Here is an 18558-nt window from a genome sequence, read left to right on the forward strand (position 1 = left end):
TTTTTCTTATGGCATGACGTGATGAAATCTGAACTGACGTTACATTTTGCTAATGTACAGCACCCTTGAGCCAATATCAATTTTGTCTATAATGGCTTTGCAAGGGCAGAGGTCAGTTAGGGGACTTTCCTCTTAGCTCCATCAGAACTTCCTGAGTTTTCATGATAGTGTTTTAAATAAATCAGACTTCCACATTTCAAGAAGAGAGTCAGATTATGAAAGGTTTCTCATACCAAATAAAAGCAATTTTTAGTTGAATGATATTTTAATAAAAAAATGATCAGGAATTACATGATTCAGTCCTTGAATGTGAGTAGAGCGAACATAAAATCTGTTGGGTATACACTGACCATTTTCCCAAGCTTGGAAAGACTTAAATTGAAAAGCTATAATTTGTAGATGTATAACTTGTACCATGTTGCTGCATTCATCCAACCATTTTGCATACTTTCACCTTTATTTTGGATTGCATTTCCCCTTAAATTCTTGGAACTTCTATGGAAAGAGGATGCTGTTGTGGCATCCCCCTATGCCCCTAGATGAAGGCTGTGCCTCCCAGCCTTACCAGGAGGAAAAGTTCACTCTTTTCAATTTTAGTACTTCTTTGTTCCCACAGCACTTGGCAATGCTGTCAGCTCATTGGCCACTGCAAGCAACTTCCCTGGAAGGATGTCAGCCTGGGACAAATACATTTCCATACACTGTCAGGATGAATTTCACTTACCAAGAATTGCAGCAATGTGAATTTGAAGTCGCTTGACTGATGGACTAGGTAGAAAAACCTATTATTTTACAAAATACTGGACAGACTAGTCTGTGAAAATCTTTAATTACTATTATTATGGTTTACTGAGTCTGTTTGGGCTCCTACACTTCCCTGTAGTTTTAGCTGAGTCCACTCAAATTCTATTATCTGAGGAGGTTTTCCCACACAACATCTAACGGGTCATCCCTAATAATGCACAAAGTTATCAGCTTGACAGGCACCACCTTTTTATTCTCTTTTTATTTATTTTTTGGCTCAGAGTATGACACAAAGCAAGCTAAGCCTCTTCTGCTTCTGCCTCTGAGGAGGTAGAAATCATCCTTGGGATGAGGACTCAGAAATGGTATTAAATCAGGGTGGGGGGAAATTTGGATGAGCTCTCTAGCTAGGCTTTCTACAGTGCCACCAGCACCCACTAAATCTTCCCCCTTTTTTCTAACAGACAGCTGCTTCCCACCATTTCTGTATATTTTTGCGAGGTTAAATGTATATATATATGTGAATATACATGAGATATATATCACACAGCTGAATCAGTCTTGAGTTCTCACACAATTACAGATGCAAAATGCTGTACTTCTTACATGGAATGATCCAGGGTGGCTCTAGCTGAGCTGACCTTGGTATGCATTTGGACTGAAACACGTTAGGGAGTCATTGTCTGATGCTTTCTGCCCCATAATGACATGAATGAAACCTCCAGCTATACACCACGGTGTCCAGAAGACACTATTGGTATAGTGAGATCACAGAATCTTAGAAACATTAAGGTTGGAAAAGACCACTAAGATCGTCATATCAACAATTCACTCATCCCCACAATGTCCACTAATCATGTCCCTCAGTGCCACAACTCCACACACGTTCTTGAGCACCTCCAGACATGGTGACTCTACCACCTTCTTGGGCAGCCTGTGCCAGTGAATTATCACTCTTTCAGAGAATAAATTCTTCCTAATATCCAACTTGAACCTCTCCTGGAGAAATTTGAGGCCAATCCCTCTTGTCCTTTTACTGTCACTGGGGAGAAGAGACTGACCTCCACCTCTCTACAGCCTCCTTACAGGCAGTTATAGAGAGCAATAAGGCCTCCCTTGAGATCCTTCTTTTCCATGCTAGACATTGCCAGTTCCCTCAAACAATCCTCATAAGACTTGTGCTCCAGACCCCAGATACTACAACACAGCATACGCAGGCATCAGTTCCAGCTGTCACCCTTTACTTGGCCAGTGCTCTTCGTCTGCTTGCATGACTCAACTCCAAGCAAGTCCAAGAAAACTGAACATAACAAATGGCCCCCCATATTCTTCCCAGAGAGGATGCTCAGAGCAGATACTCAGTAATTCTCCTATGCTGACAAGTGGAGTGAAAACATTTGTCTTCATAATTTTGGAGCCAGAGAGGAGCATATATATATATATATATATATATATATACACATATGTATATATACATACACACACACACATGCACACACACACATGCACACAGTCCTCAGGAGTAGAAAGAAAAAAATCCATACAAACTCTACATTTTTCTGTTTGTTCCCATTCCAATCTCTAATTATTCAGCTATAAAATGTCATGAAAATACCTTATTTTCACAGCCATCCTTAGCAGGTAAAACATTTGAAGCTAAAGTGTTATCTTAAAAAGAAGAAAGGAGTAGTAGGACTGACCTCAATGCTAAGCGTAAACCATCCTAAATTCAAATGCCAGCTCTCTAGGAGACCTGAAATGCATTACTTGGGCTCTGAGAAGTTAAAAGGAAAAAAACCCACAACTTTCTACTTCTCTGGCAAATTCTGAGGATTAAGATGCTAAGAATTATGAGTTCTTCAGTTCTTCAGTAATACCTTTCTTCATCACAAAGATCTGGTGAGATTGGTGACTAATTTACTTGCTGATGTGAGAAATATTCAAGTTCAAAGAATTTTTCTCGTCCTTACCTGAACTCTCACTGAAGAGAAATTTTTCAACTGAATAATGACTGCCTTAAAACCAAGTTATAGGTCTCAAGGGAAGGGCATTTAGGGTTTTAATTCTCAACAGTCACGTCTAATTCCTCAGTGAAAAATACCATGACACCAGAAGAATGAAATTGGTTACTTAGATTGAAAACAAGCTGAACATTTGTCATAAAGAACAGCTTAAAAAGGTAAGGAAAAAGCCAGCAAGTTATAAAGTACAAACTAACCCAGCAGCTACGAGAAGAAAAAATAAAATCACAGGTCCATGGGATTCATTTTTCTGATAGATTTTCTGCTTCCATCCACTACAATTAATTTGGTCAGATGATTTGCAACAGGCTTATTTCTCTTGATCCCCAAGAGTCTTAAAGTTATAAGGCTGGGTAACGATCTTCAGCCCCAGAGAGGCTTTTTCATAGTTATGAGAGCACTTGCTGGGAAAGCAGAGTGATTTTCATCACTAGCTTGACTGGATTGAATCTGCAGAGATTACTTAAAATCAGAGACCTGGAACCTCTCAGGGGTTTTGTGACAGCCTATTCCAAAGTCTGGCGTTGTTCTGCTCAAGAAAACTTGTTTTATGGAATTTCCCATGGAAAACCAGTCTAATTGTAGGTCAAGAAGTACACCTTGCTCCCAAGTTATGCTCTGGCATCCACACCAATAGGGAAACTAGTGATCTTTCCTGAATAATATTTTTTCTAGAGATGAAGAAATAAGTCAAATGCTCTAATATTGCAAAAGCAAGAATTTTTATATGAAATTCAATATAGAAATATTGGGTTTCTAGAAGGAAATCCCTTGGAGCAAGATACTGAACCGGCTTCTGTGCATTTCTCAGCTTCCTGCCTTGTGCCTAATAGATGAATGTCCCACACATGCCTCCAAGCAAGTGATGATTACTTCATCATGAGGCTGATAGTGTTCAACAAGACCCAAAAGGATGTGGCAGAGGTGGTCACTTTTCGTTGCACCAACATTGGTGCTGCTGTGCTCTTCTCCTGTACTGTTCATTAGATCTTTTTCAAGCATATTTCTGAAAAGGACCTGAAATTAGTTTTACATGAAGCAAGTAAAACTTTTGGAAGCACTGCAGCAGTGTCAGAAGGTGAGAACTTATTCTCAGAACAGGCTTACTCTCACATCCAAGGGGATATCTAGGTACCAAACACCTGATTTGTGCAATCCACATGGATATCAGTGGCAGAGGCAGTGAGTGCAATGATAGCCCAGAGCACTCATGAGGCTCCTGAGGGATGGCAGATGTGGGCTAACACTGCCAGTGAAATGCTCTATACAAGAAGTGTTGCAGCTCAGTGAATTAACTGTTCTCATTAGAAACCCAGGGCACTTTTGTATTATTCCTTCATGAATTTGAGTTTCATTCAAACCCAAATGCTCACTCTGCTAAGATGAATCACACTTCCATCCCTCCTCCATTGTTGCCAGAGCTCATTTTCCCTATTGTTCTTCTATAAATTAGGGTAATTCATTCAGAAATGAAATTCAGTCCTATACAAAGACCTTGGCAAACCTAAATGCTGTTGAAGGAAAAACAAGGGATGCTAGCTCTCCTAATATAGGGAATTTTACTGTAACTTCTTTTGGCCAAGTTTCATAATTAATTTTGAAGCAGCCACATTAGAAGCAATCTCTGTGCTTTAGTCCACCTTAAGTATAAAAAAAAATAGTAAAAATGTACTGTTTTCCTCCTTTTTTCTTGCTTATTTTTCTCTAATTGTTAATAGTTTTAATTAACACCAGAGTTTCTCAGCAGCACACCATCTCCTCCTTTTTCATTATAGGTGTTAATTGCAGATTCAAATAAAAGATGAAGAAATTGAGGTAAACGTCAAAAGAAGCGCAACACTGCTGGATGTGCAGAAGGAAATTATTTGCACAGCTGTTTTATTCGGGCTTTGTTTGATGTATAACAAAGTCGTACATCTACTTTATATATATATGTATATATAAAGGGACACACATCCTACCTACATGTATTGGTTTTTTGTAATGCATTTCAAGCTATTTTCTTTTTTTCCAAATATATATTTGTTTTTATTCAGACACACCTTGTTCAGAACAGCTCACAGTCAGACCCTAAGGATGTTTTTATTATCAATGTTGATTTTGGAAGATTTTATCAGTAGTTAGCCTTGATCAGACCAAATTTTGAGGGCTTCTAAAATCTTGACCTAATCAATATCAGTTACCTCTGTGTACATCCATGCACATATACATAGTTACATATACATGAACAGCAACGCTTTCCACTTCACAGAGCTCCACTCATGGACACAGAAGAAATCAATGCGACAAAAGTGCAGCAGACAGCTTGAGATAGATATCTCTCTAATTTTCCTAGCCTCCCTTGCCAGAACTTGCAGATCATTGCCCCATTCTTGTTCTAAGCCATGGCAAGAACAAGACCATGGCATAGTTTGTCTGCTGTTTGATGTGTCTTCAAGGTGTACTGTGTCTCCAGTGTTATCTTTCCTTGCATTTCCCAAAACTCAAAGTCCATTAACTCCCAGTAAGTGCAGGCACTGTTGTCCTGGCCACTAACCTCTGTGCCCCACCAACACAGCTCTAACGTCACCCTGAAGCGCAATACACCACATGCGGTTCAGGTGGGACCTGCCCAGCCATGGTGATGAGGGAAGGAAGTCTTTTCTCCCTGCTTGCCAGAGAACATGTGAAGAATGGCTGGGAGCTCAGAACACTCACCTGCATTGACAGTAGTCATTATCTGCCAGGTAATGATGAAGCACAGGCTTTATTCTTCTGTTCATTATTAAGTTCATAATTTTAGATAATGAAGAAAACAGACATCTAGTCCATCATAACATATCCCCTACCTGCCCAGCACTGAACCACGAAGTGCATAAATATTCATAAGAGCACTGTCCATACTAAATTTGAATGATATAGTAATCTTCATTTTATAGCTTCCATCTGTACTGCTCTTGCCCTAAGTCACACTGTCCTTAGTATTCATGACACTTAAATAACTAAGACTTATTTATTCTTACCTGCTGGTCAGATTTTTACTCATTAACATGCAGGTATGTCTTCATCTACAGGCTCTGTCATTCTTTCTTTCCTTGGAAATCCTTCCAGTTTTCATTGTACATCATTTTTCCTTCTGTGTCCCACTGAAAAACAAACAATCAAATCAAAACTCACGTGTATCACATGTTATGTGCACATGTGCCTCATGCTGTGTAAAACACAGTGATTACTGATAATGGTATTTCAACCTACCTAATGTCATCTCTAAAGAAAATAGAACCCTAAAAAAGAAAAATTGTGGATGAAGGAAGAGTGCTCAACAAAGAATGGACAGATGAGTACTTTGTTGTCGAGACAAACAATAAGGCGCTATGCTTAATTTGTAAGGAAGTTGTGTCAGTTTTCAAAGATTACAGTTTGAGAAGACATCATGTGTAAAAACATGCTGCCAAATTTGATGCATATCAAGGAATGTTTTGTAAAGACAAAATAGTGAAACTGAAAAAAAGTCTGTCATCTCAGAAGAATCTTTTTAAAAATGTTACAACTCAAACAAACTCTAAGCTAGTTATGTGGCAGCAAGTCTGACTGCAAAAGAATCAACTGTTTACTGATGATGAGTTTATTACAGAATAGCAGAACTGTAGGGCTTGGAAGGGACCTCCAGAGATCATCGAGTCCAACCAATTATTAAGCAAAGTATGGAAAACATGGCTGATATAATTTATTGTGACAAAAAAAAAAACAAAACAAACAAACTCAAAAAACAAAAAGCAAACCGAACAAATAAAAAATCCCGATTTTTCTAAAGTCAGTCTCATTAGACTATAGCCAGGCAAACTGAAGAAACAGGAATAGGTGTCGAAGGTAATTTGGGGAGTAAAGTTGCTAATTTCAAATTTTCCACTGTGGCCACAGATGAGAGTATTAATGTTACAGGTGCATCTCAGCTTGCCATTTTTATTAGAGGTATTGATAATAAATATAATGGCTACTCTGGTGCCATTAGAAGACACAACTAAATCTCTTGATTTATATGGAGCAATAAAAATTACGTTACAGTGATTTTCTTTACCAACATATCTGGTATAGCTACTGATGGAGCATCAATGATGATTGGTAAAAAAAAAAAAAAAGAGAGACTTCTAAAATTAATAGAAGGCAATGGAGCTGCCACTGGAAACTCACATTTGAGGAGATATCACTGCATCAGACATTAAGAAAATGTGTGTGTGAAAGCTTTAAGAATGGATAACATTGTGCAAATCATCATCAAAGCTTTGAAGTTCATAAAGTCTGAGTGACTGAATCATCTCAAATTCCAAGAGTTCCTTAGAAGTATGGATACTGATTATGGGGACATCATTTACTTTTTTAAAGGAAGGTGGCTAAGTTGAGGTGAATGCCTAAAAAGATTTAATGACTTCCAAACTGAAATCAAATCATTTATAAAATCAAATGAAAATTTGTGCCAGAACATTAAAATAGCTCATAGATTCAGTTTTTTGGTGGATTTGATTTAAGTGTCTTTTTAAATGATTTAAGTGTGCCTATTCAAGGTGAAAATCAACTTACCTGTGCTATACTTGAAATCATAACTACATTTGAAATGAAACTTTAATTATGGCCAACTTGACTCCCAGGTAAGTGCAGGCAAAAAATTTCATGCAGAACAAAATTCTGTGAACAGTGAAAACTATGCAGCTGTGCTTTCTGTTTTGATAAAGGAATTTGAGAATAGTTTTTAAGAGTGCGGAAAAATCACCAATTTTTTGTTATGTTTGCAACTCCATATTCAGTCAACATAAGAACATTGCCTGGGAATTTTCAAATGGAACGTATAGCATTGCAATCAGACATTCAACTAAAAGAAAAATTTGATCATGTCTCTTTACTGGACTTTTATAAGCCGTATCTTATCAGAGAGAAATATCCCTTGCTACACAATCATGCCTGATTTCATGTCATTGCTTTTTGGCAGTACATTCATTTGTGAATAACTATTTTCTAGGATGAAGCACAGGAAAAGCAACATTAGATCAAAAATCTCTGGTGAGTGCCTTGAAAATTCAGTAAGAATTGCAATCCATAGAAATAGATACTGATGCATTAGTTTTGCAAAAATAAGGTCAAAATATCCCACTCATCTTACCTTTTTGTTGCCCTCTATTTTTTAATGTTTTAATAACTATATTATGTTTATAAGTAACCAAACTTATTTTCTTATGTTTTTTTATATAACTATATTATATAATTCATATATGGCCAAAGACAATTCCTCTTCACTCAGTGCAACCCAGGCAAGCCAAAAGTTTGGATACCCATGGCTTAGGGGATCTCCAAAGTTCAGATGGCCTTCGTAATCCAGTGTTTTCGCTTGTGCTAGAGAAAGGATTCTGCATTGCTAGTTCAGATCTAGGGTATACAGTGATGACATCTTTCCAGATGCCTCTCTCTGTATGACTGAATTTCACCTAAAAAAATCCTTTCTATTTTCAAAGGTACGTTTCTTTATAATTTGTGTATATATATTATATATATATACATATACGTTCTTTCAACACTTCCTCCCCAACCCCCTCCAGTACATTCTAATTTGTGTTATTCAACAGCAACAAACTCCTCTACAGTCCTCACTCCCCATTCCAGTCCAATCTCCATTCCCTAAGAGAAACTGCAATAATTTGCTAGGAAATCCCTGAGGAAAGGTTCACTTGATTTAACTACAGTATTTTGCAAGCCTTTCCAATTTAAGCTCTTGAAAAGAGTCTCAGGAGGAACACTGTTACATGCAGCCTTAATTTTTCTAAAGAAGTCCTTGTCTGCCCATCAGATGCTCACTTCACATTTGCTTTGGTTCCCAACTTCATAACCTTCATAACCTATATGCTCTCCTTTTCCTCTGCATTCCAAGTAAAGCAGCAGATCACTTATGCTCCTTAGTTCCTTCACCATCTCCTTCAGCCAGTACACAAAGAGCAGAAGCTAAGATCTGGGAGACATCTGCACAGACAGGAAAGTTTGCAAAGGTTGTAGCATTTGAGGCACAGGCTGGCAACTTTGACGAGCACTGACAGCCAGATGACAAAACCCCATTTGGCTCACCACTTGTTTCCCTCTGCTTTTTCACTAATCTAGCTTTATACTTCATTCCTTCCACTTGCTTTCTGCTTTCAGCTGTTGAGTCCTCCCTTGTGAAATGCTGCTCTCCCTTCATGGATTTTCTTCTTCAAGGTTTAGTTTTTTCTTTCCTTTTTTTTTTTTTTTTTAAATTTTATTTTAAATTTTCATTTTTCCTAAAGGAACTGAGACCGATTCTGCTTTAATCACTGCTCCAGTTAGCATCCTCCAGTCTTCTTCCAGCCCCTTTCATTTTCACTGCTTCCTCCCAGTGGAGCTGGCCCGCTCAATTCCGTAACTCCTTCAAGTTTACTTTCTTAAATGTACTGCTATGTGTATAATTCATCTCTAAATCGAATTTGTTTCCTACAGGGATAATCATACAACCTTCCTTAGCATACCTTTGAATCGGTTGTTATCCTTTCCTTCCTGGTAATTCCATCTATAAAGATATAAATTTGAGGCAGGAAAGCTACAGGACAGACTAAAGCCAGGGCTACCTTTAATTCTGTTGTTTTTTGTTTTCCTCACTCTTAAAATCATGAGCTAAGTGGCTTATCACATTAATTTTTGAGCCATTAATAATGTAGAGCCTAATTTAGAAGCAAAGCTAACACATAGGAAAACCAAGCAGCACAGATGACAAAATTATCACACCTTCTCTGGTACTGGCAAGCAGAGTGAGGGCTGAGCGCTTGCACATGTGGCTTACTTGCATTAGTGTGAAAAAAAGGACTGTGGGAAAAAATATACTATATTTTATTATTCAAATTGGATTTTTTTGTGTGTCAATTCATGACACGACATACATTTTTTTGCAAGTTTGTCCTGCTAGGAGGGAAACATGCTTACATGCATCTTTGATATGGATTTATTTATCAAATTATCACAGGAGAAACAGTGATGAAGAGCATCCATGCAAGTGTGCTGCCTTCATATGTGCTTTCTTCAGAGTGAGGGAGAATAGAGACAAAACCAACCCAAACAGATAGAAAACAGAGCACTACTATTTGTAAGATATATACATGAAGAGTTTCCTACAGCAGAGCCACATCCCTGGTCTTCATGCTGCTCCTAAAGTACAAAAACATATATACAAAGTACCTCATATATCAGCTTGTTGGATTTTATTGCAAGAAATCCATCAGCCATCATATTACCATGCAAATCCTCTTACTGCCTTGACTGACAACAGCGTTTCAGAAATATATGTGTTTTAAAAAATAATATTAACCTGGAAATAAATTTTTTCTTTCATGCATGTCACCAGCTCCCATTAACAGTAATGAGAGTTTCTGTGTAGGAAAGTAAGAGTGGACTGCATACTTGTTTGCCTTACTTAGGAGGGTAAGCTGTGAATTGCACATATATATATATATATATATATATATATATATATATATATATATATATATATATATCCTTTTCTTTTTTCTTTGTCCTGGCTTAATTTTTATATATGTGTATGTACATATATATATATATATCTTGAGAGATTAAAGCAGGAAGCCAGGACAAAAGAAGAAGAATCTCAACATGCATACACACAAAACCCACTAAGAATTGGAATATTTCCATTAAGGAAAGGTGCAGAATTATGTATCTGCTTGCTTTCTGGTAGCCTCCTGAGTCAATGGGACACAATTCCTCTTATCTCTGCCTTGATGCTGTGGAAAGGTAGATGCCAGCCTGCAGCTGAGAGCAGGACAGAGCTGCAGCTAGTGAGCATGGAATATGCTGGAAACTGAGAAAACTGCAATCATTCTTTGCCTCGGAAAATGTAATTACTCTGCATATGTAATTTCCCGATCATAAATTTCAAATCTTTTTCTCTACTGCAGTCTTTCATAAAATTGATTTCTTTTGAATTCTGTATTTAAATCACAATCATTCAGCTCCAAATAGCTCCAGAGATAAAGGCTATTTTGTGGTCTTTTCTCCTTCTTTCTGTACAGAAGTCTTCATAACTTCCTCTCTTTTTAAGAGCAAAGTAAAGAATGGTTACCAACATTAAACTCCATCACTTAAATATTACATAAAATAGCAAGCCTGCTGGGTTTTTTTTTTGCCTTTTTTTTTTTTTAATTTATTACATTTCCATGGTTTAGCATATTCTTATCCTCTGCCACTACATGAGAGACCCAGAAGAATACAGGCGAATTTCAGACTAAGGAAAGAAGCTTCTAATTTCACTGTTCAGGGTGACAATCCCACACAAGCAACCCTTCCATATCATCAAAAGAGCTAAGAGGTGGGACTGGTTTCAAGGAGCTTAGCTTGTGGTGCTAAGCGTCAACATCAATTACAAAGGAACAAAGATTTCATGAACCTGCAACACCACAGGGAACCCCATTAACCGTACTGACAGGCAGTTCTCTAAATGACTCGCCCAGAGCAATTTCTGTGTAGGTCCCCCTGCTACAACACTATTTAGCACCACTCTTACCCACTCCTCTTTCTCCTGCCACCAATCCTGGTGATGTGTCTATCCCGACAGCCTCCAGCTCTGGTATCTGCATGGCAACTAGGTACGTGTGTTAGGGGCACTGAGGAGAAACTACAGCCCTGGTGATGCCAGCTGGGACGTGCAGGAGAGTGCAGTCATTCACAAAGAGGTCCAAGGTGGTAAGGATTCTGCTTCCACCACAAACAGCAAATGGCCTTTAAAATAATGTTGAATAAACAGAAGTAAAAGAGGAAAAAAAAAAAGGCTTGCTGCCCACTTTGAGTGCCTCTGAAACTTTGGACCGTGTAGGGAAGCTCAGCTATCAGATGAAGCATGGGGTCAAGCATGTTTTGAATTCATCCATTCAGTAGTGGTGAAAAGATTATAATGAAAGATAAGATGTAAGACATAACCAAATCCAATTGTTACACCTAAAGGGGAGGGGAAGAGCTGGATATACTGTGTGCAGTATGTCTTCCAGGAGATTAATAAGTGATTGGAAACTTATTCATACACTCCTTAGGATTCTGCCATTCACTAAATGGTGGGGTAATAAACCTTATTGGATTTCATATTTTGTGGGAAATTACTCTTTCATAGCTTTGTCCCTTTAAGGGGCGCTCATTTAGTAAAATACTATATAGGCTTTATTGCATCAAAAGGAATAAAAGATTTTAAATGAACGTTAATGCTCTCTCAAAGTGCAAGACCCAGGGACTTCAAGCCAAATTCACAGCTAGGAGCAGAAATCTTTCATAAGCTTTGTGCATTCAAAAAGAAAAACTTTGAGTATAGAAGAGTTTCATTTTAACAATACTTAGGTCTCCTTTCTTCTTTTATTCACACAGGTAACATCTTTCATCTCCCCTCAGTTTTCCTTGTCTTCAAGTTTCTATTAAACCTCCTTACTCTCCTCCTTTTGCCTTGACTCCTCTTTCCTTCTGCCCAATACACCAGTTCCAGCAAAGAACATGCAAAGAACTTCCCATCCTATTTCAGAAGTGTCTGTCTGGCACTCACCACTTGTATATTTCCATTACCCTTCCCCCCTCCACAGGCTATTTATCAACACATCTGGGAATTGTAAAATAACAGTCTCTGTCTACGGCATTATTGTTCCTCAACAGAGGAAATACTATAAAAGCAAGAAAAACCTCTTACTCCCTCACTTTCTAAGGCTCACAACCGATTTCCCTGAGGCAAGTCAAAGTGACAAGTTCATGAAGATTTCCCACAGATCTAAAGACACTACCTTCTCTCATACTGCCAACTGCAAAGACAGTTCAAACACCCACAGTTTGTGTTTCATACAATCTTACCTTACCCAGGTAAATTTTCATAGGCAGCTGCTTTCTGCACATGGCCATGTCCAGCATCCCAGCACAGGTCAGTTATTCAGCACGGATGCACCTTCTCCAGGTGGTGCCTATTCCTCACTGACTACCTTGTTCTCTTCTTCATCTAATCTGATGCCATTCCACCTTCCTTCTGCAAGTTCTCCTGCAGAAAATTTAATCATTAGAATGGCTTAGTTGGAAGGTACCTCAAAGTTAATCTAGTTACAAACCCCCCTGGCTGCAAGCAGGGTTGCCAACCATTAGATCAAGCACCAGATCAGGTTTTCCAGGCCCCATCCAACCTGGCTGTGAACACTGCAGGGATGGGGCACCCTCAGCCTCTCTGGGCAGCAGCGCCAGGACCTCACCACCCTCTCTGCGAAAAACCTCCCTCCCTACATCTAATCTAAATCTCCCTTCCTTAAGTTTAAAACCATTTCCCCCTGTCCTATCACTATCTACCCGTGTAAAAAGTTGGTTTCCCTCCTGTAATGATGACAATTAATTATGACAAATCCAGCCTCCTCACATGCATGCACCTAACCTCTGGGAGCAGATCAGTAGGTGAATGAGCCACTGCTTTTGAGATACACAGTCAAGGACAATACTCAGTCAAGGGAAGTAAAATCTTTCCATTAATTTCAATTTCTCAGGCACACAGCCTAATCTGAATGCATGCCAGTGACTCACACTGGAGTTACTATCAGAGGCAAACATGCTCAGCTCATTGTAGGTCTAGGGCTGGCTGTAGCAAAGTCTTTAAATGGGCACAGTGTCCCCAGGATTTAATCATACCTAACAGCATTTTTATGTTTCAAGATACATATATACAATCAAGAGCAAGCCTCCAATTAGGTAATGAAATTACCCATTTCTGCTCTTATTCAAATCTTCTAATTCCAATTCAGTAATGAACTTTGTTTTCTGTGACTCAAAGAATGATTTGCTTTGTTTCACATGTCTCAGCATCTAAAGAAGCTTTGACAAGGAGCATACCTAGAGTTTCTGATACAAGTACAATAAATCTAATGTTGTCAAGCATGGTGGCATTTTTATTTTATTTTCAAAGAGAATTTAATCTAACTTCCCAGGGGATTCTTCTCTCATGTCATAACAAAGTCTGGCTTGTAATGGATTTCCCATTTTTCTTTCTGTCTCAAATAATGACAAAATTGCTGCACAGAGAAGCAGCATTTTATAATATGCCACAAAATGCAAGTGAGAAGTGACAATTGTCTCAGAACGGCATCACAGGTCTAGCATCTGAAATCTAGCATCATGGTACTTTCCACTAGACTTGGAGCACAAGGAAAGTCCAAGTGGAATAGGAAAGAAAACAGACAATAGAGGAAAATAAAGAAAATACATAAATCAGTAAGCAGCATTTAAGGACCAAACTTTCAATTGATAAAATGTTGGTACAAAGCAGCTGAAAATCTGGTTCAAAATATTCATCTCCACATGTCATTCTACATAAAGGATTTTTTTTAAATTAGATTTATTTCAAGCAATAATATTTAATGGAAATTGTGCATCCCTTTGGGAAGACAACTACTCTTATACTCCATTGTAAACCTTTATGAATCAAAGGATTAAAAGCCACTTCTCTCTTCAATGGCATAATTTTCTTCAACCAATTTTAAAATTCTTTCACTGCCACAGAGCATCCTCATAAAAGTAATATTTTCTCCTGTAATAGGTATGACTGGCTCTATTTTACTAGCTCAAAAATTGCACTGGACATTCTAGCAGAAAGCTAAGCTTGTGCTCGCAGTACACAAAGTATATTTGCCACTTAAAAAAAAAAAAAGTGAGGCTTTTTCCACTGTGTTTTGCATTGTAGACCTCAGGCAAGAAGTTCAGAGCTCAGTAATTAGTGGGTGAGCAACCTCATACTTGCAGTACCTCATGTTTTGTAACACTGATGGTAGCAAGAAGTCGTCATGGGAACCCAGTGGTAATAGTCCTGCTCATATTTCAGTACGCATTTACACAAATCCTAATTTGCTCTGTTGGCTGTGCCCTCCAACAGCTCAGAGCTTTTATTTAAGAAGTCATTTCCTATCAAGCCTGATCAAGACCCAAGGTCCTTCATACAGCCCTTGTGGATGCTGCTGTCTCTTCTTCCTGCTTACTGTTAACAGTACCTGCTGGGTCTTCTCTGCAGCCAATCCCAAAGCGCTCAGCAAGAAGACTGGTCATTATTTTCATTCAACAGGTGAAAAAAACTGAGCGACAGACAGATGACTTGCCCTGGGCCCAGTGGACACTCATTAGATGTCCACAGCAAGGTGGGTGCGGCTGAGGCTCCAGCCTCACAACTGAGCTGCTCTGTGCTAACACGGACAGGGGGAGAGAGAGTTGTGTAATTGTTCTGACAGCTTGCCGAGCAGCTTGTTTACAGAGTTAAACTGTCTGTAGTGTAATTTAACACAGGGAAAACTGTGCAGCTTTCTGTTACTTGTGATACAAGGTAGCTCATTTTCTCATCCTAATGTGACAGGTGAAAAGTGACCACATGGATGGAGCAGCTGCTGAATGCAGTGGACATCTGCCCTGTTCCATATCTCAGGGTACCTGGCTCTCTATTCCAGGTGCACACTGCTTGAAATGATGCTGAACTAAAGGGGATCCAGAATGAAAATGAGAAGTTGTTGCAAATTCGATCACTGCAAGATCCAACTTAACATGTCTTGGTTGCCACAGTCCTGATTTAAGAGCCCATCTTCTTCCTCTCTACCTTGCACTATCCCTTACACTATCTTGCCCCTTCAAGCACAGAGCCATCAATAATAGCAGCCTGCTGCTGGATTCAGATATCATCTGCATCTCTTTCTATGATGTTTGCAGCAGTTTTTTGTTCATACCAAGAAATACTGAGTCCTTCAGGTCAGATATTATGAAAAATTTCTTCTCAGAAAGAATGGTCAGGCAGTGGCACAAGCTGCCCACAGAGGTGGTGGAGTCACCATCCCTAGAGGTGTTCAAGAAGCGTGGAGATGTGGCACTGAGGGACATGGATAGTGGGCATGGTGAGGATGGGTCAGCAATTGGACATGATGATCTAAGTGGTCTATTCCAACCTTAATGTTTCCATGATTTTTTAGAAATCCAGCCAAAGTGTTTGTTTTCTCCTTCCCAGCTGCTAGAAGAACTAATGTAAAAGGTAGGAGAGAACCTCCAGGACCCTAAGTGAGACTGGGTCAGACTTGGAGCTCATCCATACCCCTCACTCTGCTGCAAAGAGAGGGGGTGTCAGGAGAAGTCTGTGTTATTGAAAGGGCATCCTGCCCATATGACTCTGAACCACAGTGTTCTGTGAATGGGACAGTTTCTCCCTGTATAACTTTACACCTACTATCTCACAGTAAATTCTTCCCTTTTCCTGCTCCTCCCTTTCCCACTCTTAGTGGAGAAGCCAGTCCCAGCCACATTAACCTTGCTAAGCCAGTGTTGCAGCAGGGAAAAAGCTCTTCTTGCCAGGGGCTGCTGGAAGATGCTGCCATGAGTGGTTTCAAGCCACCCTCCTCCCATCCCTCCCATTCCTACTTTCTCTTTTTATTTTTGAGAGGTTGAAATATCACAGGATAAAGAGACTGCAGCTGTGTTGGGGAAAAGAAACCAGTCACGCCTCAGCAATTTATGGACAATTTCCCATTAATAAGAGATAATGGAGTGCAGTTCAATGGGTTTGCAATTGTACATTCGCTTTTTGAGAATATGGAGGGGAATCTGACAGCAGTTTGCTCCTCTCAGAAATGGCATTACCATGATTTTGTATATTCCATTGTACAGAGAGAGGTTTGGACAGTCTGAAATGTTTTAACAGCCTATTAGAAAAGCGCAGGTGTATCCAGTTATTGAAATGACCCCAAATACTGTTACTGCGAGGGAAACATCTGATACACATTACCCATGAGCTCACAGCTCCCACCTGCACACGCTCAGCCGGCCAGCACAGAGTGCAGGAGCAAAGTTCTGCAGGTCACAGTGAGTATGGGCCCAACTCAGTTCTCCTTGCAAAAGAGACTGGAGAAAAACATGACAAAGGATGCTCCATGAGATATGAAGCTGCAGATCATGCATTTGCATGCCATTTTCATGGCAGGTCAGCATGCTTGATATACATATATTTGAATCAAGCTTTTTGGAAAGGCTATCCTGACCACTGCTCTCCCAACCTTAACCTCATAATTGTCTGGAATTACTCCGCCACTTTCTACTGCAAATGAATGCAGAAACAATACCAGATTACCACAGGTAGGTAGACTTCTTAGGGGTGAGAAGCACGAGTCAGTTGCAGAGTGGTAAATTTCTATGAGAGTTTTCTCCTGGACCTTGACACTACGTGCATGATCCACCCCTACAGAACCAAGGACTCATAGTGCCAGATAAATCTGCTCACCTATGGTTCTTCCTCTTCAGAGTCCTTTTAGATATGGATATGCTCATCCTGGGAAGGCACACTGGTTAATGGTGCACACAGTTCCTCTCAATTTCAATTTGCTGTCCCCTGGTAAAATTGACCCCTTTCTTAATGCCTTATGAACAGGTGCAAACAGAAGTGCACTTCTCATCACTGGTTTCTACACACACCCTCTGACAAATATCCTGCCTAAAATCAACTTTTCCATCACTAAGATTAAAAGCAAGCAGAAAATTTCCAATTCACGTTCCTCTCTCAGTCTGTACTCCCTTGGAGATAATATAATTAGAGTTCCCAATGAAGAAATATCATCAGTTTTTTTACAAGTCAGTGTTATTTCAGTCTTTCACTGTACTAACTTTTTTTTTTGTTGTTGCATCTATATGACTACAAAATGCATTTTAAGTATTTCTCCTAAGTGACAGCAGTAAAGGTGTAAGACCTCCTTTCCTCTCGATATACTGATAGGTCACTTGCTTATAAGAGTCCAAATACAGAGGACACTGCTATCCAAAATAAATGAGTCCGCCTCCCACTCCCCCTCCACCTAATTGCACTGACAAATACCATCTCAACCAGTACATTTTTAATGAACTTAAGAAATCTATTTCAAGTCATAAGCTTCAGTGGTAAATCTAAATTTCACCAAAGTTTGCAAGCAAAAGGTTTTTTTGCAAAACTCTTTAGAGTCTATTACTATGTCCTAGCTTAAAGCATCTTTTAAAAGGCAATGAAACCATGAGTGTACCAATACTGCAGAACTGCACCATCTCCCTACAAAGCTTCCTTTGGAAATAAACCAGAAATAGCCAAATCAGTCCATTTTCAGACACAGATAAAAGTGGGGTTGCAAGAACTGAGCGTGCAAACCTTTAATTTGAAATTTCCTCTCAAACAACTTCCCAGACATGATCCAAGTTCACAGCACAGCCTGAAATTAGTCACATTTGGTATGATTTCCAATTTCAGTGCAGGTCTCTTGCAGCTGCAGGCATTTCCAAAGGATGCAGATTTGAGGTAATACCACAAACGCCCACATGCATCTCCTATGACATCTTATCTCTAAAAATTAAAACTACAACTCTTTCTTGCACAGAAATATTACTTGTCATGAAAAAAATTAATAAAAAAAAATAATTTTTGCTCAAGGCTGCAAGCTCTCCTTCCTGCATCTATATCCGAGACCAAGGCACACAGCATCCAGTCACTCTGTGGAAGACAGATGCACTTTCAAGATGGACACATAAAAGACAACAATCTCACTTATCTTTCACAGACAGAGGAGTTTGGTGATCCTCTTAAGGGCTCCTTCATCTCTATGGAGAACTGACCTTTGCAGAGCTACAAAGATTGTGAAGGGCCCAGAAGAAAAGGTGTGTGAGGAATGCTGAGGTCCCTGGGTTTGCTCAGCCCAGAGCAGAGATGCTGAGGGGAGGCCTGATGGTGGCCGCAGCCCTCACAGGGAGCGGAGGGCAGCGCTGA

General features: G+C 39.4%; 1 protein-coding gene across 1 annotated transcript in view; it reads right to left on the reverse strand.

The window, feature by feature from the left end:
- The window catches only part of SPTLC3 (serine palmitoyltransferase long chain base subunit 3), a 293417-nt gene that overhangs the window by 233766 nt on the left and 41093 nt on the right, over positions 1-18558 (reverse strand). Inside the window, exons 4-5 of the mRNA XM_090134807.1 lie at positions 12633-12813; positions 5768-5890 (exon numbers count right to left, since the gene is read on the reverse strand). The gene's annotated coding sequence lies outside the window, so the exon portion shown is untranslated. The remainder of the gene's footprint in view (positions 1-5767; positions 5891-12632; positions 12814-18558) is intronic.

The sequence above is a fragment of the Phasianus colchicus genome, chromosome 2 (genome assembly GCF_987193195.1).
Source record: "Phasianus colchicus chromosome 2, bPhaCol1.hap1.1, whole genome shotgun sequence".
Taxonomy (NCBI): domain Eukaryota; kingdom Metazoa; phylum Chordata; class Aves; order Galliformes; family Phasianidae; genus Phasianus; species Phasianus colchicus.